Source organism: Grammomys surdaster, unplaced genomic scaffold (assembly GCF_004785775.1).
Source record: "Grammomys surdaster isolate TR1022 unplaced genomic scaffold, NIH_TR_1.0 239, whole genome shotgun sequence".
In the NCBI taxonomy this organism is placed as follows: domain Eukaryota; kingdom Metazoa; phylum Chordata; class Mammalia; order Rodentia; family Muridae; genus Grammomys; species Grammomys surdaster.
This window is the reverse complement of record NW_021604684.1, coordinates 10,525,127-10,549,724: the sequence shown is the minus strand read 5'-3', so window position 1 is coordinate 10,549,724 and position 24,598 is coordinate 10,525,127. Positions and strand designations below refer to the sequence as shown.

At 49.6% G+C, this 24,598-nt stretch overlaps 1 protein-coding gene across 3 annotated transcripts in view; it reads right to left on the bottom strand.

Moving 5' to 3' along the window:
• The window catches only part of Synpo (synaptopodin), a 53,505-nt gene extending 45,506 nt beyond the window's left edge, over positions 1 to 7,999 (bottom strand). The window contains exons 1-2 of one of the 3 annotated variants that reach the window (XM_028774265.1): positions 7,894 to 7,980; positions 4,499 to 4,608 (exon numbers count right to left, since the gene is read on the bottom strand). The gene's annotated coding sequence lies outside the window, so the exon portion shown is untranslated. Of the gene's footprint in view, positions 1 to 4,498; positions 4,609 to 7,893 lie in introns of those variants that run through there. The other 2 variants (XM_028774267.1, XM_028774266.1) reach the window with 2 other exon arrangements.
• Positions 8,000 to 24,598: the final 16,599 nt, after the last annotated feature.

Genomic DNA, 24,598 nt, shown 5'->3' with positions numbered 1-24,598 from the left:
AGAAGTGGTTCCTCCTGGGAGACATTAAACTTCAGGCTCAGAAGATTGGAAATAGAGACATCAGCTTATGCCATAGGCTTGTGGCCTAACCCCAGCCTCTTCTTGGGAAAACAACAGCTAATGATAAAAATGATCATGCTAGAATCTAATATTGTTGGAGTCTTCCTGGGACCCGGAGATAACACCATAAGCCCTTGCAAGGCAATAGACTACACGACTGTACTAACCAAATAGGCTATCACTAGCCACATACGCTGCTGAGTAGTTGGAATGTGGCAACAGAGAGAGAAGTGCTCTAAGCAGAGAATACAGACCATCCCCTAGAAGATAGCAAAACAAGCAAACATAAACAAACAAAAACAAAACTGAGACCATCTTAGAATAACCCTAGCTGGTTTGACAGTAACTACATTATTACAATTATTTCACTGGTGTCTTTCTCCCGCCAGTGATTTGTATTTGTTTGCTGTTTGTTTGCTTGCTTTTCAGTGAGGCTGCAGACATTTTTAAATCACACATGTGCTTCTGTGATCAGCCGTAGCCTGAGTCTGGGAAGGCATGCCGCCTGAACTTGAGGGATCTGAGGTATAGCTGAGCCTCTGAGCCTCAATTTGACCACCTGTAAAATAGGGCCAAGGACAGAGCCTCCTGCGCACTGTCGTGAGGTTGAAATGAGGTGACACAGGAGGAGCACTCTGTAACAGGCCAGGTACAGGGCGCCGCTCAGGAAGGGCTCTGGTTACCAGTCCTCACACTGGAGCCCTGTCAGCTTTCCAGCTATTTATCGTTCTGTGGAGTTTGTTTCTTTGGGGTTGGGGAAAGGTAAATTGTTCTATTTTTTTCTTTCTTTTCCTTTTTCTTTTTCTTTGAGACAAGGGTTCAATACATAGCCAAGGTTAGCCTTCAAATCACTATATAGCCCAGGATAGCCTAACAAAAATCTAACTGCCCCAACCTCTTAAGTGCTGATTACAGGTATAAGCCACCACCTAATTCTCTCTCCCTCCCCACCTCTCTCTCTCTCTCTCTCTCTCTCTCTCTCTCTCTCTCTCTCTCTCTCTCTTTCTCTCTCTCTCTCTCTCCTCCCCACCTCTCCCTCTTGACAATCTTTCTATGTGTCCCTGGCTGTTCTGTCTATGTAGATGAGGCTGCTTTGTAATGATCCTCATGCCTCCATGTCCAGTGTACTGGGATCACAGGCACGTTCCACCATGCCCAGCTCTGACATACAGTGCTCCTGCAGACACACTGTATAGCAAGCTTGCTATAAGGACTGAGAGTCGGGCAGAGACTCTTCTGGGTTTGGGAGCAGTGAGATTAGGAGGGCAGAGGGAGAGGCAGTGAGCTAGGAAATGGAGGACCATGCTAGGTAACTTCAGAAAACGGGAAGTGCTTGGTAGGGAACAAGGCAGGAGGAGATTGTCATTTCCTCCTTCTGTATAGCAGTTAACAGCTCTCTTGACCTGCTGTGATGGATGACATCTAACTAAGTGTACATGAATATATCCCAAGCAAGTGCCATGGGTTGTATTAAGGGTAAAGACCATGTAAGCTCCTCCAGGAAGCCTTTTCTAATAAGAACATTTTGAGTCCGTCATTGGCCTAACAGGTTGGGGACAGGTTGGGGACATATAGGATCCCAGGGATGGAAGCCTATTTGAGCTAGAATCATGATCTACCACTTCCTATGAGTCTACTGATTTCATCACAAGATGAGGTGCATTCAGGATGGTATAGTTGTAGGCTATACCTTGACAAGCTGTCATCGTTTGCCTCAGTTTATCCTTCCACTAAGTGAGAAGGTTGCTCCAGATAGATGCTCCCCATAGATGCTCTCCAGTGGTTCCCCCAACTGTGTCTCAGAAAGTGTGCGGTAGGGTTGGAGATGAGACTGTACAGAACACAGTGCCCAGAGTAGGTAGGACATGTCCAAGTCTCTCCTGGGACCGTCATCCCTAGCACTTAGTACAGAAATAGCAGTGTTGTGGAACACTAATTTGGGAGTCAAGTGTTGGCCCTGAGGGATGGCCCTGAGAGAGCTAAGCTCTCTCTGATTTATGGAGTCCCTATATATTTTTATATCATACTTACTTCTTTTTATGTGTATGGATGTTTTGCCTACACATATGTCTGTGAACCAGAGTCCATGGCTGGTATCCGTAGAAGCCAGAAGAGGACAATATCAGATCACTGGCACTAAAGTTACAGATGGTTGAGAGCCACATGGTTGTGAGCCATCTGGGTGCTGGGAATTGAACCCAGGTCCTCTGGAAGAGGAACCAGTGCTTTAAACTACCGAGCCATCTCTCTAGCCTTTCCCTCTGATTTCTGAATCCCTTTCCACTGGGCACCCAGCCTCAGCTGTATGTCTGAGGTGTAGAACATGTGTCCTCCAAAGCCAGCACATTCTTAATCTCTAGGACACTTATCCTATAGAACTAAAAGCCCTCATCTGGTGCCTCAAACCTCCGCTGCCACCACTGATCTCAGTCCTCTGAGGATGCCCGGCTTTCTTATGCAGCTACCCCTCATCCAGACCTGCAAGACCACACAGACCCTTTCCCATCCCGTCTGCTCTCCCTGCTCTGAGCACACTCTATCACTGCTCAGAAGTGGAAAACCAGACCCCTAGGGAACATGGCAAGCCCATGCCTTGCCATCCTAGGCATCCTACCTACATTAATAAAGAGACCAGTGTGGTGGTGTTTTTCTTTCAACAGCTGCTAGATCTTCAGCTCCCTGCCTACAAAGACCTCACTGTAACCTGTTTATACCACACGGCCTACATTCCATACCTACACAGTGGCCACTCTGAGCCCAATAAACAAACTATAGATATCGAATTTGCACCCACCCACACTTGTATGCACTCTTACAACCAGGGGAAAGCCAAAACCTATTTTAAAAAGATAATGGTCTCCTCCCCCATCATCCATGCAGGCTGACATAAAATAAAAGAAGGGAAACACAAATAGCTGCCCGAAGCTGTTATGAAGGAAGCTTGGGACATGTGGCTGGGGCAGTGGCTGGGTGGGTGGGAGAGAGAGGTATAGCCTCAGGGTGGGATGAGCTGAGGAAAAGGGGGTAATAAGGTGCTCAAGGATGAGGAACATGGTGATCCTGCCTGTCGCTGCTTCTGTTCATCATCAAAGCCTGAGCTAGAAACACTTAGAGACCCAGCCTGTTTCTTCCACTCTGTGACATGAGCATGGCACTCCCCGCCTGAGCCTGAAAAGGAACCGATTCCTCTTGCTGCTGCCCCAGGCCTGGCCTTGATGGAAGTGCAGGGCTGAGCCCCAGTGCCTAAGCCTTAGCGGCTCAGACAAGTTGGAGAGCTGACAGCCAAAGCTCTGCACTCTGGTGGTCTGCTCTGGAATCGCTACTAAAACAAACTGCTACCTCCAGCAGGCAGCTTACTCTCTGAGACCTGACTTCTCCATACGCAAATCAAGGCCGTGCCTATCTCACAAGTCGCAGTGAGGGCTGAACTAGGTAATGTAAGACGGGGTTTAGAACAGAGCCTGCCTCCATACGTGACAATGAGGGCAGAGGAGAGGCAGGTTGATCCCAGAAGAGACAGGTTGATCCCAGCACAGGCAGTCCAGCTTGGACATTCCCTGCGGGGTCTGTCTCTCTCTCTCTCTCTCTCTCTCTCTCTCTCTCTCTCTCTCTCTCTCTCTCTCTCTGTGTGTGTGTGTGTGTGTGACTGTGTGTGTGCATGTGCACATGTGCATGGGGGTATTTGTATGTGTGTGTGCGTGTTTTGTGCATATATATGCACATCTGTATGAATTTGTATATCTGTGTGTCTTTGTGTGTATATATCTCTATGTAACTGCTCCTCTGGATCTCTCTCTCTCTCTCTCTGTGTGTGTGTGTGTGTGTGTGTGTGTGTGTGTGTTATGTATGTGTTTATCTGTTTGCATGTCCATATGCTTCTGTGTGTCTGTATGCCTGTCTCCGTGTGTGAAGCATACATGACTGTTAATGTATAGTTTTCTGTGTGTGCTCATGAGCACATGGTGAGGGTAGCCCAGGAGGCTGCTCAGTCAGACCAAACAACCCCAGCTTAGTGCCCCAGGCTTTCTCTGACTATGTCTCCCTCTGCTTTCTGGTTCTTTTAATCCCTTCCTGCTTCCAGGGAAGCTCAAAGAGTACAGCCTGGGATAGGCTCGCCTGGTTCTTCCTTCACTTCTCCCATCCCTGTCCACCTTAACCTGGTTCCCTCTCAACGCCTCAGTTTCCCAAGGGTGTCCCACTCAGCATTCTTCAGGTGTGACCCCACCTGTCCCTCCCCCACCACTGACCACACCCTTCCTGTGAGTCTGGACTGAGCTGTCCCAAGAGCTAAGATGAACCCTGGGGCAAGATATCTGAACCTTCTGGCCATCGAGCCAACTGATTGTGTGGGCTATAACCTGACAGAGCAGGAGACAGCTACAGGAGGGGATTCACCTGATGGGCAAGGCCTCTTGGCCTCCATCACCTAAGTACATACTGTGTACCAGGAGCTCACAGAGCTGACGGAGTCCTATAGCCACCACGAGGTAGACCCTGTTTCTCCATTTGTTTCATACAAGAAGATGAGACCCGGCAGTGTTCAATGACCTGTTTGAAGTTACAGAGCCACAGGTTAGGACTGGATCCCACCCTGGGAAAGAATCAGTGCTGGTTTGACACCTCAGGTCCCAACACTCAGTCTCTTGTTATTTTCTCTGTCACAGAGTCAGCAGAGCTATGAACTAAATGTCCTTAGTGCTTGCTGTGGAGTGTACATGGCAGTCTGTCCTGGCTATTGTGTTACTTTCTGATGACCTATTTTACAGATCAAGAAAGCAGAGCCCAGAATCTCACATCTGCTGCAGGAATGACTTCTGCAGGCTGGCTGCCTGGCTTTATCCTGTTTGTTTGTTTGTTTTTGTTTTCTAATCCAACGCAGCCCTCAGTTTCCCCTTGCCTAGGGTTTAAATTGTCACTAGTAGCTTGGGTACAGCAATCCCTTGTCCATTTCCACTCTACTTCTAACAAACCCAGAAGAAAGAACTCATGGAAACTGACGGAGATGGTGAGCCCAGGCATGGCTGCAGTGAGGAGCTCAGCGAGAATGCTAATCCTATGCCTCTGTCACTGACCACCATAACAGAAGCAGGTCTGTTCTCCAAATGGGGACATTTCTTAGGGGAAAAGCCGATCTTGTAGTCTTGCAGCCCGTGTCCTACCTACTGACCGGAGCCTCAGTCAGGCTAATCCCCATGACTCCCAGGAGCAGACCAGGGCAGGTCTAATTGACCTTGGCAGTGGAGGAGCATGAAATTGACTATTCAGCAAGCCTCACAGGGTCACTGAAGGCCTGTTAGATGTGTTGAGTTCCATAGGCAGGAACTGTGCCCTTGACCCTAGCCAGATGCTTCCTCAGAGTCTGAAACAGCTACCACCAGCCCCAAAGAAACCTGGGCCTGCAGAATGCGCACGGCTCTACATGTGCTTGAGGGAGCCAGCCACACTCTGCAGGGGAGGCACACTCCTAGAGGAGCAAGAACATTCAAGTGTTCATCACAGGGTGCTCTGTTCAATCAAAGACAATGGTGCCTTGGGTTAGAGGACAGAAAGTGTGCTTGTTCGCAGTCACACACTTATCAGTGGTAGGTTTATAATGAACCCAGCCTTCAGCTCCTTCCTCTACCTGATGCCTCCTCAAGAAGGGGTCATAAACTCATTCCTACCCAAGGATGTTCTCCACCGCTGTGTGCCAAAGGTCAGCATCCTCTGCTCGGTACGGGATGAGACGAGAAAGAATGGCCCCAGAAGTTGCTGTTCTATTACAGAACAGAATAGGGCTTTCCCAAGAGCTAATGGTGGGAACCAAACGTGCCCAGTGAAACTCTACATATGAGCTATGACCAAGCTATGATAGCAGCCACAGTGAACTCATGGAGGAGGGGCATGTCAGTAAAGGTGCCATCTTACACCGGCTCAGACTAGGATGATCCTATGTCTCCCCCTACAAACCCTGAAGTGCCCCCAGCACCATGTACCTGGGGTCAGTCCAGGCTCCACATAGAAATCACAGCCAAGAGACTGGGAGCTAGGGCTGAATGGCAGGAAAGGCGGGAGCCAAGGTAACCTTGGACAGCTCCACCCCACCCTATCAGCCATTGAAAGGAAGACTGAGGCCAGAGGAAGTACTTGAAATGCCACACAGGGGACATTCTTTTTCCCAAGGCCTTTGACCTTGAACACCAAACCCACACTGAGAACAAGACGGTCTTTTCCCCTCTCCCCTGCTGGCCCTTACTCTCACAAGCAGCCCCTAACACTCCCCCCTCCTCAGAATACCAACTAGTCTTTCTGCTCTGAACTCATGGAATTGCAGAGCTGTTTGTTTGTGGGACCAAAAAGAGTCTCCACGGCAGATCACATCTGCTTCTCAACAGCTAGAACGACAGTTTTTGTATGTATAACACAGGGTCTCATGTATCCCATGCTGGCCTCAAATAATACATATCGGAGGATGACCTCCAACTCCTGGCTACTGGGACTACAGGCATACACCACCACTCCTGGCTTATGCAGTAATAAGGATCAAGCCCAGGGCTGTATACAGGTTGACAAGCAGTCTACTAACTGAGCTACATACTCTGCTTGAGAACCAACACTCTTGAGAGCAGTTCCAATGCTAGAAGCATAAAAAGAGCCACTGCCCAAAAGCACAGGCCCTAATGGAGATTCTACCGAGCCCCAGTTTTCATTCATTTTTAGAAGAGTAAATTTCCTCACAGCTTTGAGACACTGTTTGTACATTTTTCCCAGCGCAAGTAAAACTAAAACACACTCCTTGTTAAGAGGAAAAGTGGCAGTCCACAGGGCACTGTGACATGGGCTGTCAATGGTATGTATTCTGGGCTTTGGGAGGCAAGAAGATGGAGACCAGGTGATGGGCGGGACCCTGTGGAGGAGAGCCTGGCAGAGCCTCCACCTGAATAGGAAGCTAGTTCCCTTACAAGGCTCATTCTTCAAGGACAAATGGCCTTGGACTCGGGTTACGTGGCCCTCAGAAACCATCCTACTCGCCAAAGAATGGAGCAGGGAGGCTCTCTGTCTTTGCCCAAGCCTAAGTCCTCACCCCTGTCAACCCATGCCCTCTGCCTGGGTCAGGACAGGCCAAACCCCAGTCCTCCTGATGGCCATAAAGAAACCATCTCAAGGCTCACACTTGGTTTCCCTACTCTCCAGGGTTATGGTGACAAGGCCAAGCTCCTAATGAAGGACTATCACGAAGAACAGACAACAGATGGGGGAAAGGCAGCTGCTGTTACCCTCATTGTCCTCTGCTAGCTCATCTGGAAAATGGGAAGAGGTCCTACAAGCAAGAGAAGGCTGAAAGTGGCTTCAGGAGTCGCAGTGGGCAGTGGAGACCCCCGCTGGGCCAGGAGAGAAGCTGTGTGAGCCCTCTGTGAGTCAACACACTTCTACAAGGAGATGGGCACACTTCCATTCATGCATGCATGAGCAGACACACATGAGCGTGCGCGTGCACACACACACACACACACACACACAAACACACACACACACACACACACACACAAAGCCTTCCTGAATAGCCCTTAACCTACCCTGGAGCATACCACAGTCCAACCTACATCTTTTCTCCCCCAGTCCCAAGCCTCAGGCTAGGCAGTGTCCTTGCCCCACTGCCTGGGAGGCACATGTGGTTCCAGTTAGCAACAGCAGAGCGGGCATTTCCGTCCCAGACAGTGGGACCCTGCCAGGGCCCCAGCTCCATAGGAGCCCACAAGAAGGGCCACCTCAGCTCCCACTCCCCACTGGACATCCCAGGGACATTTATCCTCTGTAAAACTCTGCAGTCCTTTCCCACTGGCACCCCCTCACCTGGCGCTGGACTCTGCACACACTGGAGAGGAAGTCGGCTGTGCCCAGCCTCTGTCCGCAGCAGCTTGCTGCCCACCGCCTGCCCGCCTGCCTCCTCTCTCTGCTGTCTCTAGCAGGCTGAACGGGATGGGAGGAGGGCAGGGTGTCAGGGGGCGGGCAGGAGGGAGGGGAGGGGGCGTGTGGAAATGAAACTTTAATAACAGAGCCCCTTTTGTTTCGGAGCATATGGGATATTTCATACATACTGAAGACATTAGCCGTCTATATTTTTAAGGGCTCAGGCGAAAGGATGAATAAATACAGCCCATGCTACTCAACAAACACACACATGCAGCCTGCTGGCTTCTGGAGCATTTCAAACCTCAGAGAAATGGCCCCAGTGACACCAGACACTTCAGAATAAACATGTTTCCAAGCCCTTGGGCTTGGCTGGCCCCCTCCTGGAGCCACCTGAGGCCTTGGGGCTCCTTTCCCCTGCACCGCCTCCCCTTGTGCCTCCACATCTTCAGCTCCAAAGGGGGAGGCGAGTCCCTGGAACCCAGTCCCATACTATCCCCTTTCTCAGGACCCTCAGCCCCCAGCCAGATCCCAAGTATCCAAGTTCCAAAAGAACTTGGAAACCTCTGCCTTCCTCACTGTACACATCGGGGCCAAGGCCCAGAAATAGGCAGGGACTTGCCTGAGGTCACACAGCAAACACATCAGGATCCTGGGCCAAGGGGCAGTTCTGCTTCCTTCAAGAGATGGGTTGTCCTAATTCCTCACCTCAAGGATAAAGGTGAGGAGACCCCAGGACCAGGAGGCAGGGCCAGCGTGTGGGCTGGGAGTGTACCCGCCTCTTTTTCCCACTGGAACGTTGCTCTGAGCACACATACACACACACATACACACACACACACACCCATTCTGGGCATCTATCCAAGGACACCGTCAGCAGCGCTAGGAACAGGGCCCGCCCCAGGAAATCCCCTTCAGGACGGCAGATCCCAACAGGCCTGGAGGCTTGAGGTGCAAGAAAGTCTCCCTCTGTGGTAGCTCAGCTCCCACTCCTCAGGTGCTTTCTTCTGTCCTCCAGGAAGAAAAATGGGCCCAGAGAGGGCCCAACCTTAGAGAAGGTGGGTGGCAGGCCAGACCTCTGGACCCTGTGCTTGCTGCGTGACTGTGTGACTGAGTAGGCCTTCAGTTCCCTTCAGGTAAACCCTTGCATGGCATCACACAGGGGTGCCACCGTGCTCAGTCACCCTCCATTCCTGTTGGAGCTTAGTCTCTTCTTGCCAGCCGTCTGTCTACTCATCCCTTTATCTGCGTAATTAGCATAGGCCATGACACTAAGAGTCCGCAAGGAACATACATAATTGTGCTAGGTTGCCTGAATCCCTGCCATGGGCTCCAGCCATTTCTAAGTCTTTGTAGCAGTCATGCATACTTGGTACAGAGACCTTTCAAGGATGTGCTTTGCAGTAGAGTGTACTGCTCATCTCTGTTGGTAGTCACTAGGGTTTGGGGGCTCCACTCCTTCCCTGGGGCACATGGGTGGTGGGTATAAGCCTGGACTTCTAGCCAGGGACTCCTGACTCCAGACCTGGCTACTGTGACCCAGTCACTCATATGTCGCTTGTCCTCAATTCTGGTCCTGAGACTGCAGAACCATCCCTGTACCACTACCATCTCTTCATTTAAAGAAAAGTCTGTTGTGGGCCTACCCTACCTGTGGTTAGGCAGCACCCCTAAAATGTTTGTGATGAAGGACACAGGTCTGAAAGATCTGACATTTTAGCTTCCTCCTGCCATCAGTGACTTGCAAGAGATGCTCTAAGTACATGTCCCCTCTGCCCTATGAGTGAAGTAGACAGAAACATCTCCCTGAGTGACAAAGATCACATGACAGAGGATGTGAGGGGACTTAAACCTACATGGTGGTTTCCTTCTCTGGAATTTCATGCTGTGCCTAGATCCTGACATTAAGTTCTGTCTGGGTTCCAACAAGCCCTAACGAGTCTCTTTGCCCTTGGGTGGTCCTCGATGTAACCTTCATCCACCTCAGAGTCAGCCTGCTGAAGAACCCTTTCCACTCCAACACTCCAACAGTGCATAGACAGCAGCTCCATTCACCCCAGATAAATGGGTGTATTGGGGGAAGCGCATTTAAGATCCCACCTCAGTTTTCTCTTTCTCCCCACTCAGACCCTCCACCCTAAGTTGGGAGCCCCTTTAGTCTCCAGGAAGCCAACCATTCCACTGTCCCCTCTCACTTCTGTTGACAGCTTTGTGGTGAAAGGGGTCCATGAGCTCTGGGCACTAGAACTCTGTTGGTGAAGTTCAGAAAGAGGCTTCTTGTGAGTTCTGGGCTGCATTCTGCATTAGGACATTTCCTAGGTGAGGAGCAATTGTCTTGATTATAGTCATTTCATACGATAATAATAATCCTGCCATGAGCAGAGCATCGACTGGCGCTGTGGGAAGTGTTTTTCGAGCACTGTCCCTTTCTTAACAATTTCTTGAAGCAGGGAAGAGACTAAGCTGTGAGCCAACCAGCCCCAGCTTGTCCCTTTCAGAGCAGGTATACAAGCACGGCCACCAGTTTCAGCATTTGCTTTTCACTAATACATCAACTGACTTGAGGGCCAGCTGCTTCTGGCTCCTCTGACTTGCAAGCCCCTCAGGGAGGAAGGCGTGGCCTTGGATTTTTCTGTCTCTAAGGCAGCAGAACTGAGCACAGGGCTTTACTCTGAACTTAGCTCTCCACTCCACTGATCTTGGGAAGGTCCTCAGGGACAATAGACAGAGTGCAGTTCGTGAAGCCCATGTGGAACTCATGCCTGTGGTCTAATGCCTAGAGGGCCGTGATCTTCACAAGCATGATTCTGCTACTGGTGAGTATGAGTGAACATTGCCTGCTGTTTCTTATCCAAGCTGGTTCATCTTGCCTTTGACAACCTGGTGGTCCCTCACTAGGAGGTCACGATAGTGATGTCAAACTTCATGGAGCACCTGATTTGCATGCTGCGCTGTGCCCCGAACACTTAGCTCAGGTCCCATTGGGTTTGTTGGTAGAGGTGGAGAAAGGCAATAAAAGGCAGACTGAGCCATGGGCTCAGAACAAGGGTCTCCAGCAGTGACTGAGCAATCGAAAGCTCCAGAGCCCACAGATTCCACTAGACAACTTGCCAAAAGCCACAGGAAACCAGCAGGAGTTGCCTTGATTTCCCAAAGCAGGGCTTCTAAGGCATCACCCAAGATCCTTAAGTCCTAACTGTCACAGCTTTGCAAGCATCAGCTGAGCCACCATGATCCCCTAGCAGGATTCAGAATGTGAACAGAGACAAGGAGGGTCCCATTTGCAGTGGGTTCATGGACACCATTCATGAATCAATGTCTGCCTCTCTCCAGATTTTACACCCTTACCTGGTTCCAGGATGGGGTATTTGAACCAGTACAGGAAGTAATGAGCTTTACTGTGTCTCTGTCCCTTGTTCAATAGGACTCCGCTATCCAGGCCTCATCTCCCCAGAAACCTCAAGAAAGACCCAGAGCTGTGAGAGGAGCCAGGGGTCCTCACCCTGCAGAACAACCCACACCAGGGCCCCCTCTGACACATGAGCTCGCCTGATCACATCACAGCAATGGGGTAAATTCCATCCAGATGTATGGAGGGGTGGGGTGACTTCCTGACAGAGCAGGGTGGTGTACTGATAGGTGGGGCCACGAAGCCAGCTTGCTGGTGCCCAGGAAGCCCAAGATAGAATGTTGTCTTCCACAAAAGCCAAGGGAGGGATTTCGAGGCCAGGTTCTCTGTGTCTGACCTCCTTGGTAGGCAGAGGGAACTGCAGCCTAGAGAGGCAAGGGACTGATTCCAGGTGATAGGGAGATTGGCTGGGTCGGGACCCCAGATGTCTCTGGCAGGAGCTCTTATGTTTGAGACGTTTTCGATGGGAACTAGCTGGGTAACCTCCTCCTCCTCAAAACGTCCCCAAGGAGCCTTGGATTAGGAGGGCAGAAGTGGGGGTCAGGAAGTGGAGGCTGTGGTTAGGAGATCACTAATCACCTCCAGATTAAACCAGAGAATATTCTGCATTCCGTTTACAGAGGGGATAGCATGAAGGGGAAGGCTGTGGGGGTAAGGTTGTAAATGGCACGCCCTCCCTTCATCCCCTGCTTTCTATAGTTACGGGGAGCCTGTGGCCCAGGCCCCTTTCTTCAGGGGGCTCACTACGTGTCTCCTTTGACTTCTGTTGGGCCACATACCTTCCTGGCTCCTTTGGGCTGACTTACTGGAAGGCCGGAAGAGGCTAGTCAGCTTGGGGGTGGGGGGAGGGGCATGAGAACGTGGAGAGAATGAAAGGAAACAAGGGGGAGTGGGTAAGGGGGGGATTGAGAAGGGAATTTTTTGCCTCCTGCCTCATGTTTTGGCTGGCTTAGTGCGAACACATCTAGGCGCCTTATCTCGAAGGCCGGCACAGTCTACACAAGAAAGAAAATAGTGTCTGCAGCAGGGAAAAATACATCTTGATTAAACATCCCTCTGGAATGGCTCTGGGGGTCTCTTATCAGCAGGCAGCTGGGCCCCACATACCTCTGTCTGCCTGTCCCAAGGTTCCCACCCCCATCCCTGCCCCCTGCACCATTCCTCCCCAGCAAGCCGACTGTGTAGAAACTGTCAGCGAAGTGCAGACTCACCTCGTTTTGCCACTGTCCTTGATGCTAAATGACCCCGGCCAAATTCTTTCCCCTCCCTGGGTCTCAGTTTTTCTTCATTAAAAGCCAGGAAGGGGGTGGGGGTGGGGGATGAAGCAGATGGTGTCTAGAGACCTTTCCAGCCTTAACACTTTGTGATTCTGACATTTTTGGAGTTTGTCATTCTGGTTTTTTTTTTTTTTAAGTTTTTCAGCCTCCACCCCAATCCAAGCATACCAAATCTAAGACATCCAAGTCCCTAGCTCTCTCATGAGACTCTAGAAGCACTTGCTTAATCTTGGGTGAAGGCACTGGACCCTGAGCTGGCATCACTCACCAGAGAGTTCTTGGCTCCTACGAGAAGTCCAGCAGCAGCAAAGATCCAGCATCACTTTTAGACACAAATATTTTTTTCCTCAAGATACATCTTCCATCAAAATCTACACAGAGAGGAGGCAATCAAAACATGCCGCCTGCTCAGCCTCTCCTCTTCTCAGTGTGTTCTGTCTTCTAGGCCTCCGACTTTCCTCTACAGCCTCTAGGAATGCACTGATGTCCCTTGAAGACTTCAGGTGCAGCAGACGAGACCGGTACGAACTGGACGGTACCTTTTTCTTTGAATGCTAACGATATCACCTGATGGCTGAGCTTGTCTGGCTCCCCTCCCCAAGCTGCTGGGGCATCAGTTGGAAAAAAATCTCTAGGGACATACTTAGAGGATAGGGTTGCTGATAACAATGAACTTCAAACTCCTCCATAGCTGGAAGAGAGGCTTGTGAATGCACCTTATAATGATAAGTGTTTGTGACATGGATAAGCTAATTACCCTGTCTGATCATATCCACCCACTGAAATATTGTCCTTCACCTTATAAATACATGTAATTGTGGTGTCAATTAGAAGGTAAAAATAAGAAAGTACCCCAAAATTGAAAAGAGCACAATGGTAGTGTTTATGGTGAGCTTGGAGTCTGTAAATATGACACCAATAGGGTCTTTACTGGCCATCTGTCTAATTCTTCCTCATATAGTTAGGAAAGACTCAGGCTGGAGGGGAGGCTGAGGCTCTTGGCAAAGGTCAGCAGCAGAAGCCGGGTTAGGGAGCGAGCTGGGAAGTAAAAAGCCATCTGTCAGAGAAGCCAATCCATGGGTGGGGGAGGAGCTGGATAGCCTTTAGTGATTCCACAGAATTTAGAGGTTCAATACCACTCTCTTTTAAATATTGAGTCTCAGCTCCTCTTCCCCAGGCTCCTAGCCCTGAGACACTCAGATGAGGAGAAAGCCCCTTTATGTGGCTGCTAGGCCAAGCTCTGAGCCATGATAAACACCTTTCTGTCCTCGTTCCTCCAGTCCTTCCAGCCAACCGTCTGCTGCAGGCCACAAGTCTCAGCCTGTGCACAGGACTCCACAGAGTGCCTCTGTCTTCCAGCTGTCTGAGTGGCACACGGTGGTCATGGTCTACAGGCTGGCAGAAGGCAAGGCCAGAAGCAGCAGAGCCACGTCCAGCCTCACATCTGACTTGAATAACAAACTTCCCTGTCCTGACAAAGCTGGAAGCCCCCTCCTCTCCTCTCTTGGCACCCCAGTCACCATTCACTGCTCTACCCTGCCTGTTTTCTCTCTGAACTCACACAATGCCTAAAAATCTTTCCTACTCCTGAACTCCAATCAGCTCTGATCAGTCAGAACTGACACACACAGAGATCAGCCAGGACACTACGAGAATATTAAGAAAGTATGTAAGGTGCAGAAATATGAGAAGACAGAGACAGAGGAAGCACTGAACCCAGGCCTCCATGGCTCTGCCTGCAATTTCCACAGACTGAGCATCCGTGCCTCTCTCCCTGTCATGGCTTCTTCTCCTAGAAGCACACCCACATCCCCTTTTCCCATCTCATCACACACTGCAGTACTGACAGAACCCCAGACCCCATCCCAAGACCAAACTGTAAGGATAGCTCAAAGAACCAAGTCTCCTCAGACCCCAGGCGGCCTCCAGCACAGAGGCTGGCGACTAAGAGTGGTCCTTGGGCAGCGTGAGCACGGTGCTCCGTAAGTCTACAGTAATTTCTGTCCAGTCTAAGAACAGTGCAGACACCCGTGCCAAGAGACGCCTCCAGAGATGGTGAACTCCATCACTGGAGACAAGACCCCAACCCCAAAGGGGCGTGTGCACAGGGGTAGGTGGAGATGGTCGAGGCCACGGCCTCAAAAGGTCTATTCTGTCTTGAAAGGCTGCGTGCGAAGGCAAATATGTAACACTTAGAGACAAGCCCTCTCTGTCCTCTCAAAGCTGGGTCAAGCCGTCTTCCCTAAGGTTTCATTGACCTCCCAGGCCAGCCCCAATATCGCCTTGTCCCCGACCCTGTGCCTTTCAGAAACTCCTCTAGCCGGCTAGAATGTCCTTTCCTACCTTTAATTCCTCACAGCTGCATACAGTGGTCTAACGCAACCTTGAATCAGATCAGGCTTTCTCGAAATTATTTTTGATGACCTAGAAACACCACATGGAACATCTACGTTCTTAGCCATGAGAAAGTTAGTTGTTTCTTTTAAAACTTTATTGTTGGGTCTGGAAAGATAGCTCAGCGGTTTAGAAGTACTTCTTGCTCTTCCAGAGGACCCTGGATTCCCACACGGTGGCTCAGAGCCACCTGTCACTCCAGTTCCAGGAGATCCAACACCCTCTTCTGACTTCTGAAGGCACCAGACACACATATGGCACACATACATACATGCGAGCAGAACACGCACACACATTAAACAAGTAAATCTAAAAAAATAAATTTTAAAATTTTATTTCATTCACTGAGGTTGCCAGATTCAGAAAATAAGAATGCAGCCCCCCCATTAAGTCTGAACTGAGACAACTTTTTTTTTTTTTTTTAGTATAAGTATGATTATGCATTATCTGGGAGGTACTTATACAACAAAATTCTTTGTTGTTGGGTTTGGAGCATGGTTCAGTGGTAGAACCTTTGCCTAGAAGGCAAGGGGCCCAGGTAGAGTTTGATCTCCAGTAACACCAACAAGGATAATTAATTATTGTTTACCAGTGATGGAATTTTGTATCCAGTAATAAAGCTTGCCATCTTTGGAGGCTTCTCTTTGCATGACTAATAAAAATCAATTATGTCCTAGTATTCAAATTTAACTACGTATCTTACATTTTACCCAGCGGGCATAATGGAGAAGATTCTTGATTTTCCACAGCCCTCACAGTTACTGATCTCCCAGTTTTAAATCAGAGTGAAGAGGAATCTCAGGCACTGAGTAACATTTAAGAACATTGTTCTGTTTTTAATTGTATTTTATCTATATAGTCGCTATGTACTGGAATAGAGTCTTCCATGTATAGCAGCAATACAAAGTTTCTCTTGAAATAAGTGTATTCACGGTGTTTCAAGTGACTCAGTCTACAGGAAAAGGTTATATAAGTAATGCCACAGGCTAAACAAGGATAAGACAAAGCCGAATGCTGGAGGCCAACAGACCCAGGCTTGAGCTTGGTCTGAGTAAAGGTGCCTCTCTCTTTTCTCCTCTGGGCAGCAAGGGCCTTTGTCCTCTGGTTCCAGGGAACACTCAGCCTATAGATCTGGGAGGCCTGCAGGAAGTGCCAGAAACTGCACTCTATGATTGCAGGGGCGAGGCTCCAGCACTCTATGATTGCAGGGGCGAAGTTCCTGCCCACTCTCCATCACCATGTCCCTGGAGCCCCTTTATACAAAACAGCCTCCCTGGCCAGCTTGACTTCAGAGACTGTTTCTGAGGAGGCAGCCGCCAGACACTTCTCACTGTGTTTCCAAGTCAAATCCAAACCTTTTCAGCTTTGCCAGGAAACCACCCCACCCCACCCCACCCCATCCCTTTCTACTCTGGCTGCCTCCAAGAGTCAGGGCTGCAGGCTTCCAGATGCTGCCCCCACCAACCAGGCCCCTTCCGTCCCAGACAGAGCCTGTCCCCCCACCCCTGCCTGGCACCTTCTCCTTCTCCTCCCCGACCCCCTCCAAGCCTGGGGCTCTGAGCAGAGAGCAGAGGAATCAGAGGCAGGAGGTTGGGAGTAGGGGCAGAGAAAGAGCTAATTCTCCTTTTGCATGGGAGGCCCCAGTGAGTCTTCAGACCATGGTGGGCCAGTCAGGGGGCAGTTAGCAGAACCTTTTCTCAGAAATCCCATTACCACACCTTTGTCATCATCAGTGGTCACAAGCTGTCCTTTTTGAGTCTCTTCACACGCCAGGCACATGTGCAGTACGCCTCATCATCTCCCTATTTCACCATGACAGACACGGTCTAAGTGGCAAAGAGGGGAATGACCATTTTCTTTTAAAATGGTCTACTGTGTTAGCTGTTTTCCCCCAAACCACCTAGCTATATACAGGGGACAAAGTTCAGGGTTTGGAACCTAGGTAGGGTGACTTAGACACCCACAGATAGCCACTGCCCCCAGCTACGGGGCATCAGTGTTCAGAGTTCCAGGAAGTGAGGTAGGGAAATTAAGAGATCAAAGGTAACAAAAGCTGCCAGGCTCATACGATAGATATTGGCAGCTTTGTCTCTTCCTATTCAAACTGGGGCCTGGCACAGCCCTTTACTCTTACTGTGCTTGGCTTCTCATTCCAGGCTCTATCCATCAGAGGGCCTTTCAGCTTAGTCAGGAACCCATAGATTCAGCTGGAGGGGATCCTGGAGAAGACATGGGGGGATGGGGTGGGGGGGAGGCCTGGGGACCATCTCGAGCTGCGTACCCCTCTTGATCCTCAGCAAGATGTGTCTCCCCCAGGCAGAGGCAGGCTCGGCCCAGACATCAAAGGGCCTGTGCGGCTGGTGCTTTGAAGGGAGCCTTGAAGAGTAATAGGAAACATGAGGATGACACTGTGACCCAGCCCAAAGCGCAAGACTTGGAAAAATGAAAAGAAGGAACTTCTGGCAGCCCTCCGTGTGGGCTTTGGCTGAACTCAGCCCCTCGCAGCTGCTGGCAGTCTGTCCTCTCCCCCTGGATGATGTGGGTCCTTGCATAGCCCAGGGGCAGGACTTCTCTAAACAGCAGAGGAACTCTATCCACTGGACTCCTCTCGTGCTGCTCCAGGCAGCACCAGTGTCATAGCTCAGGACTTGGAAAGGGATCATGGGGACTCGAAATAAACTCACTTCAAGATGCTTTGACCCACTGAGACTCTATGGCTCATAACTTATACTCCCTGCCAAAGGTATCAGCAGCAATTAACTAGACCATGCAGATGACAATCTGTTGGTATCTACTGAAGTCTATGTACGCACCTTCTAGTCTGCCACAGAAGTTCTCAGAAGCTATCTGGCGTTTGTACCAGCCCATATGCTCAAAGATACCAGCAGATGTCCATTGCAGGACCATTTGTGGAGGGAAGCAAAAGACTAGACGTAATATGAATACGCTTGCACTTTGCCTATGCTAGGCAAGTACTCTACCACTGAGCTCCACCCCTCCATTTTACAAGCACTCGAATATTATACACACCACTGTGTCTAGCATGTGCTTTCGTGATTATTTCTTACGAGTAGCTGCAGATCGTCACCCCTCGATTTACCTTCATACACTCAGTTGTACTGTTTAGGTTTACTTTCCCTTTACAGTGGTTATGCAATGTGAATTTGTTAATGTCAGAAGCACATGAAAGCTTTTTATAGAAACATCATTCTCTCCTTTACAGAGGATAAAGTCCAGAGGTCACCCTGGCTTTATGACTTTATAGGCACCACCCTACCTCTCCTTCTCTCTCTGCCTGCTCCCCAGTCTAGCACAGCTGTCATGTGGTACCCCAGCCCCAACATGGTCAGCATAAAAATCTCCTCCTCCCATTCAGACTCCGTAGCCTTCTGAATTGGGGGTTATAAACATCTTAAGATCTACTTGTTTCTACAGCAACCATGGAGACCCGCTCCTTACCTACATGGGAGCTCTTCCCCCACCCTGGCTGGGAGGGCATCCTCTTAGCATCCCTCAGGGGCCAGAGGGCTTCAGGAGTCCAGGGTAGTGAGCATGCTCTAAGTACACTGCGTGGAGCCAGAAATCCAACACAGAATATAGGGTGTTCCTAAGGTGGCCATATGGGAGGTGGCCAGGCTGGCTCCAGAGACAGACTAGACCTCACTCCAAACCAGGGCTTGGATCCACCTTGTTAGCCTCACAGGTCTCTGTGAAAGGGGTGGGGAAAGGCAACTGAAACAGGTCTGCCAAACCCCGCAAGGTAGGCCTGTCAAGGAAGCAAAGAAAACACTAGATTCTGGGCCCTGGTAGAGTCCCAAGCTTTTCTTTCAAAGGAAAAGTGAAATTCTAATAGTTTATCCCGGGTCCCTCAGAAACTCAGAAGAGACCAGCTGAAAGTAGAACCTTGACCCTGTTCTTGGAGGCCTGTTTGAGGGGCTAAGGAGGCAAGCATTGGGGTCACTTAATTTGCTGTGTGACCATGGGGTTATCTACTTTACTTCTCAGGGCACATGGGAGGTAAGGTATAGAACTGTCCCTTCTGATAATGATATAATGTCCTTTCTGATCTGTGCTTTATTTAAGCAATACAATAAAGAAATGCCTTACCCTCACAGTTTAGAGTTTTCATGCTTAGTAGCAGGCTGCTAGTCTAATGCCCTTTAGTTTCTCTCATATAATTTTCTGTTACCTCCACATTTCCTCACCCACCTTCCCAGCATCCATTGTGTGTCCATCTTTTTATCTAACCACCCACTGCCCACCTACACAGTCAGCTACCTGCTCACTCATCCATCCATCCATCCATCCATCCACCCATCCATCCATCCATCCATCCACCCATCCATGTCCATATAAGTGCCAACCCAGCCATTTGTTCACCAAGTATTTCTTGGGTTCTTATTTTACTTCAAGGCCTGAGGCTACTCTTAGAGAACACAACAGACACATCTGCCTTCTCAGAACAACAAGGGACACAAAATCAATCCAAGCACATCACAGCTCAGGATAGAGAGTCAGAAATTGTGGCATAAGAAGTCCATCTATGAAGCTAGGTGATGGTGTTGCACACCTTTAATCTCAGCACTCAGGAGACAGAGGCAGGTAGATCTCTGAGTTTGAGGGCAGCCTAATCTACAGAATGAGTTCCAGGACAGCTAGGACTACACAGGGAAATCTTGTCTAAAAAAAAAAAGAAAAGAAAAAAGAAACCCAACTGAAAGGGATGTCCTATATTTGTGTGAAAGGTGGATGGGTATGGAAGAAGGCTTGCCGGAGAGGGCACTCATAGATTGGACTCTTCAAGGAAGAAGTTCAGGAAGCTTCCTGGAGTTGGCCTCTGTGCTTTGGGGATTTAAGTGAGCACATCACAGTACTGAACTCCCAGGCTCCACCCTACAAAGACAACTGGTAACAGTGGGATTTCCTTCCTCCTATCCCATTTTCCAGCCCACAATCCCCTCAGCTCACTGAGGCCAAGGGCAATCTTACCTAAACTCACCTCTGCAGGAACACTGCCCAGCAACCATCACACATGCCAAAGCCCTTGATGCTGACGTGTGTCAAGGACCTTGAGTCTGGTACATTAGCCCATCCCTGGCAGTGCCCCCCTCTGAGTCTGGCACAGCCACGGGAGCTCTCATGGCTCCTCCCTCCTCCTTCCATGTGGGCTGGTTTATGATGCCAAAGAGACCTTTGCCCAGCACAGAGCCTCTGAGGTCACCACTGGCAGAGTCTAATGATGTTCCAGACCTGGGGACATGGAACTAGACTGACTTACTGGGACCTCTCTTGAAAAGGCTGGGATTTGGGGGTGCCAAGAGCTCATCTGGGCTGCCGTAGCCCAATCAGTTCCAGATTTCCCAAGGCATTTTTCTATGTCTCTGTATCTGCTCAAACAATGCCCACAATCCAGAATAGTCCCCTCTCTTCCCATCCTCTTTATGAACTAGTCATTCCCAGCTATTTGCCAAAGCCTTCCTCAAAGAGGGCAGTCCAGCTTAGACGGAGAGTTTGGGTTTGGGAGAACAGACTCGAGTTTTAGTGGCTGGCTGCGCACCTTCTGTAGCTACAAAACAGCAGAAGAGAATAATTACGTAATACCAGCTTGTTGAGTTTTGGGGACGATGAGCAAGAAAATGCATAGAATGTGTCTGAGGCTTTGGAGCTGTGGTTAGTCAGGGCTGATTTGAACTCAGCCTTCAGTGGCTCAGCTTTGAATCTGGAGGGTAGCATATGACACTTTGGATCACCGGTTCTCCAGCTGATCTCCCAGATAGGGCACTAACCTGGGCAGAGAGAGTTTTCTCTGTTTTGTCTGGCTCTGTCACTTAGTCCCTGTGTGACCTTGAGCAAACCTCTTCCTTCTGTGCCTCTCACAATTGGGTGAGTTACTGGGTTCCTGGGGTCAGGATACTGGCTTCTCATCCATAGCACAGTGCCAAGCCTAGTGCCCGGCACACCGAAGATAGGTCCTTGAGGTTGGCTTGAGAGGGCAAAAGAGGACAAGGGAGAGAGAATCGGGGAGAAAAAAGGACTCAGTAGCCCGAGGCGGTGGCCTCTGCCTCCTTTTACTTAAGTTCAGAACCGGGAAAGGGGAAAAAAGAAAACTCTGTAAACTGTGTCTACACAAGAAACTAAGAAGGTGGTTTATAGCCTGGATTTACTGTGTCTCCAGCTGCCTGGATATGGACAAGCCAGGTCTGTTCAGCTGTGTACCAAGGGCTGGGTAAGGCCTGGGGGTGGGGTTGGGGGGTTGGAGGGGGTGGGGGTGGCCAGCACTCAGCCTGGACTGGACAGGAAGGAGGCAAATAAAGAGACGGAGGGGGTGGGGTGTGTCTGAGTGGACCGAGGTAGTGTGTATATAGGGTGGGGCTCCCTTGTCCCACACCTCTGTGACCTTTGTCAAGTGAGGTCACCCGCTTTGTGCGCTAGAGCTAACAATGGGAGGGGCAAACAAAGCCTAGGAAAGGACCCGTGGGGTGGCACTCAGCAAATGCACAATAAATCACGGAATGTGCTACTCAAAGTGTCATTCTTATTGTGTGTGTGAGTGTAGTGACGTGTGCATTGAGGCAATGGAAGTGGATTCGTGTGTGCGTGTGTGTGTGTGTGTGTGTGTGTGTGTGTGTGTGGCAGAGAAGTTACTAACAATGACTGATTTGTGTGCTAATAGAGTGTCTTCGGGCAAATGTCATCACGAAGGTCCTGGCTCTTCACAGTTCTTAGAATTCTTGAGTTCCAAGGAGGCTTGAACATTCATCCTCTAGTTCAAGTCCCACCTCTAAGTGGCAGAGCTCAGGCTGCTTTGTCACACATCCATGTCCCCTAAGAGGGGCATCCAGGTCTTCCTCAGTCACCCACTCCTGGGCTAAGCTGGGTTGCTCTCACCTTAGCTGAGTTTTCCTGGGTCTATGGCAGAAAGCTGACCATCCCTGCACAAGCCTGTGCCTTCGATATGAACATTTTTGCCTTGTGTCCACCATAGTCCTGAATGCTTATAGAGTCCCTGCAGACCAGGCCAGATTGTCAAGGAAACCCCATCATTCAGATTGTGTGAACCAAAGAGAACAGTGGCATCAGCTCCCCTGGTCCCAATAGGGAAAGTATAAACCAAAATGACTCAGGGTGTCTTTAGTCCCCAGGACTTCCCTACCCTATGGGCTCCTGGAGAACAGAGGGAGGCATGTGTTTCTGGGCCTCTCCCAGCCCCAGGTAGGATTTTGCCACCTCAGCCACCAGCCACACTTCTCTAAAGCTGGAATTAGGACATGATGGGTATTGAACCACAAAGCCCCAGAGCCGAGGATGGAAGGCTGCACGTGTGAGCTCAGCTGTTTTGCCAGTTTTGCTTTGTGGAATTTACTATAAAGAAGCCGTGCAGGTATGTTCAAAGACGCGTGCTCAAAGCCATGCTGCCTGTCTATATGGTTTTGAAGGCACCCATGCACATGTGCACACACAGAAAACCCCTGAACAGAGCGGTGCAGACTGGCATCTCCTAACACCAGCAGAAGTTCGAGGAAGACTGTGGAGTAGACAGGAAGTTCACAAGGATGGGCAGCAAGGATGAACCCAGTTTTGTTTTGTTGGGTTTTTTTTTTCCACACACACCTAAATATGTCAGCGTGAACCTGAATATAAGAATTTGTACTGGCGTGTTAACAGTTCATTATTTTACAACAGTGCATCTTGACCTTGAACTTACTAGGTAGCTAAGGATGACATTGATTTTCGTGTTTCCTAAACGCTGTGGTTACAGATAGGAGCTGCTACATCTGGTTTATGTGGTGTTGGGGACTCTGAAAATTCTAGATAATCACTGTACCTATTAAGCCACATCCCTAGCCCTGAAATTTGCTTTAGGTTGGGTTTACTGGAAAATGAGGCTTCAAAAAATGCTAGGCAAGTGTCTTACTGCTGTGCTTTATCCTCAGGAGTATGTGATTAGTCGGGGTTCTCCTTATTGTTCTCCCTCTCCCTCTCCCTCTCCCTCTCCCTCTCCCTCTCCCTCTCTCTCTCTCTCTGTGTATGTGTGTATACACATATGTTTCCTTGTGGTTATTACTCATTTAATACTAAACTCACAGGAAAGCCCAGAGATGAATCTCCATGCTTGAAATGAGTTCAGGCGACTATACACTCTGGGTCTCCCTTGGTACCTCCTGGTAGAACCTTCTCTGAACATACTGGAATCTGCCTGGAGATTCAGACTCCAACTAACAAATCCAGAGACCTCAGCTGTGTCAGCCCTTGATCCTAAGCCCTATGGCTCTGGCCAGAACAACTCAATGATTCGAGGCAGTCAGATGTTTTTTCTCTGTGCTGAGAGCTTTTCTGAGCAACTGTACACCTTGACCAGGACAGGGTGAGTAACAACTACCATCCCCAGGATGACACAGCAGCTGACCCAAACCAGACACAGAACCAAAGCTCTCTGAGCCCAGTTGCAGAAAAGACAGAGAAGCCCAGCATCTGGGCAGCTGCCCTTTGGCATGCTGTTGGCCTCCCCTCCCCCACCACCTTAGTTCCCCCGAAGGCTGGGAACATCTGGCTGCTGGCCTTGCTCCAGGAGGGGTGAGCAAGGGGCTTCCTTCCACCAGGCCCGGAGGCTGCCGTGGTGTAAGGCACATCAATCAAGGCTGCAGAGCCGGCTGGTGCTGGAAGGGAAGCCGACTCCTTTCCCACCCCCTCCCTAGACATTCCTATGTAATGGACTCTCCTTTCCTGTTCATTTATTATCAGCCCACGGAGCTCTGCCAAACCCAATCTGCAAACTCAAGTTCCATCGGGCCTGCCTTCTTCCCTGGGGGACCTGGGAGAGCATGGGACCCTAATGCTTACTTGCATGCCCTGACCATGCTTCCCTACCCCAGCGTGGGCTCGCCCCGGGGCCCAGTTCTGTTAAACACTTCACAGGCATTTTGCATGTCCACGTTCATGAGTCGAGCATCCTCTCACTGCCTGTTAAAAGATGAGGAACTCAGCTCAGAAACGCTAGGTCCCTGGTTTGGGAAGTACTGTCGTTTTAACCTCGGTAATGTGTCTTCCAGCCCATGAACAGATGGTATTTTCCACTTATTTAGGTATTTCTTTCCAAAGCTTTATAGCTTTATAAGTTTTGTGCTTCTTCTGTTAAATTATGTCTCTGCGTTTTTGGTCTTTAATTCCATGGCAAGTGTAATTGTTTTCCTAATCTTGGATGATTCTTTGTGACTATACAGAAAATGCAAGTCATATTTTCTATGTTTATCTTGTACCATATGAACTTGTTAAATTTTTTTTTTTTTTTGGTTTTTGTTTTTGTTTTTTTTTTTTTTTTCTTTTTCTGGACAAGGTTCCTCTGTGTAGCCCTGGCTATCCTGGAACTAGCTCTGTAGACCAGGCTAGACTTGAACTTAGAGATCCACTTGCCTCTGCCTCCTGAGTTGCTGGGATTAAAGATGTGCACCACCACCTTTCAAGTTAAACTTATTCTTTTAAAGATTTACCTGTTTACTTGACAGAGAGAACAGAGGGAAAGAAGAGAGAGAGAGAGAGAGAGAGAGAGAGAGAGAGAGAGAGAGAGAGA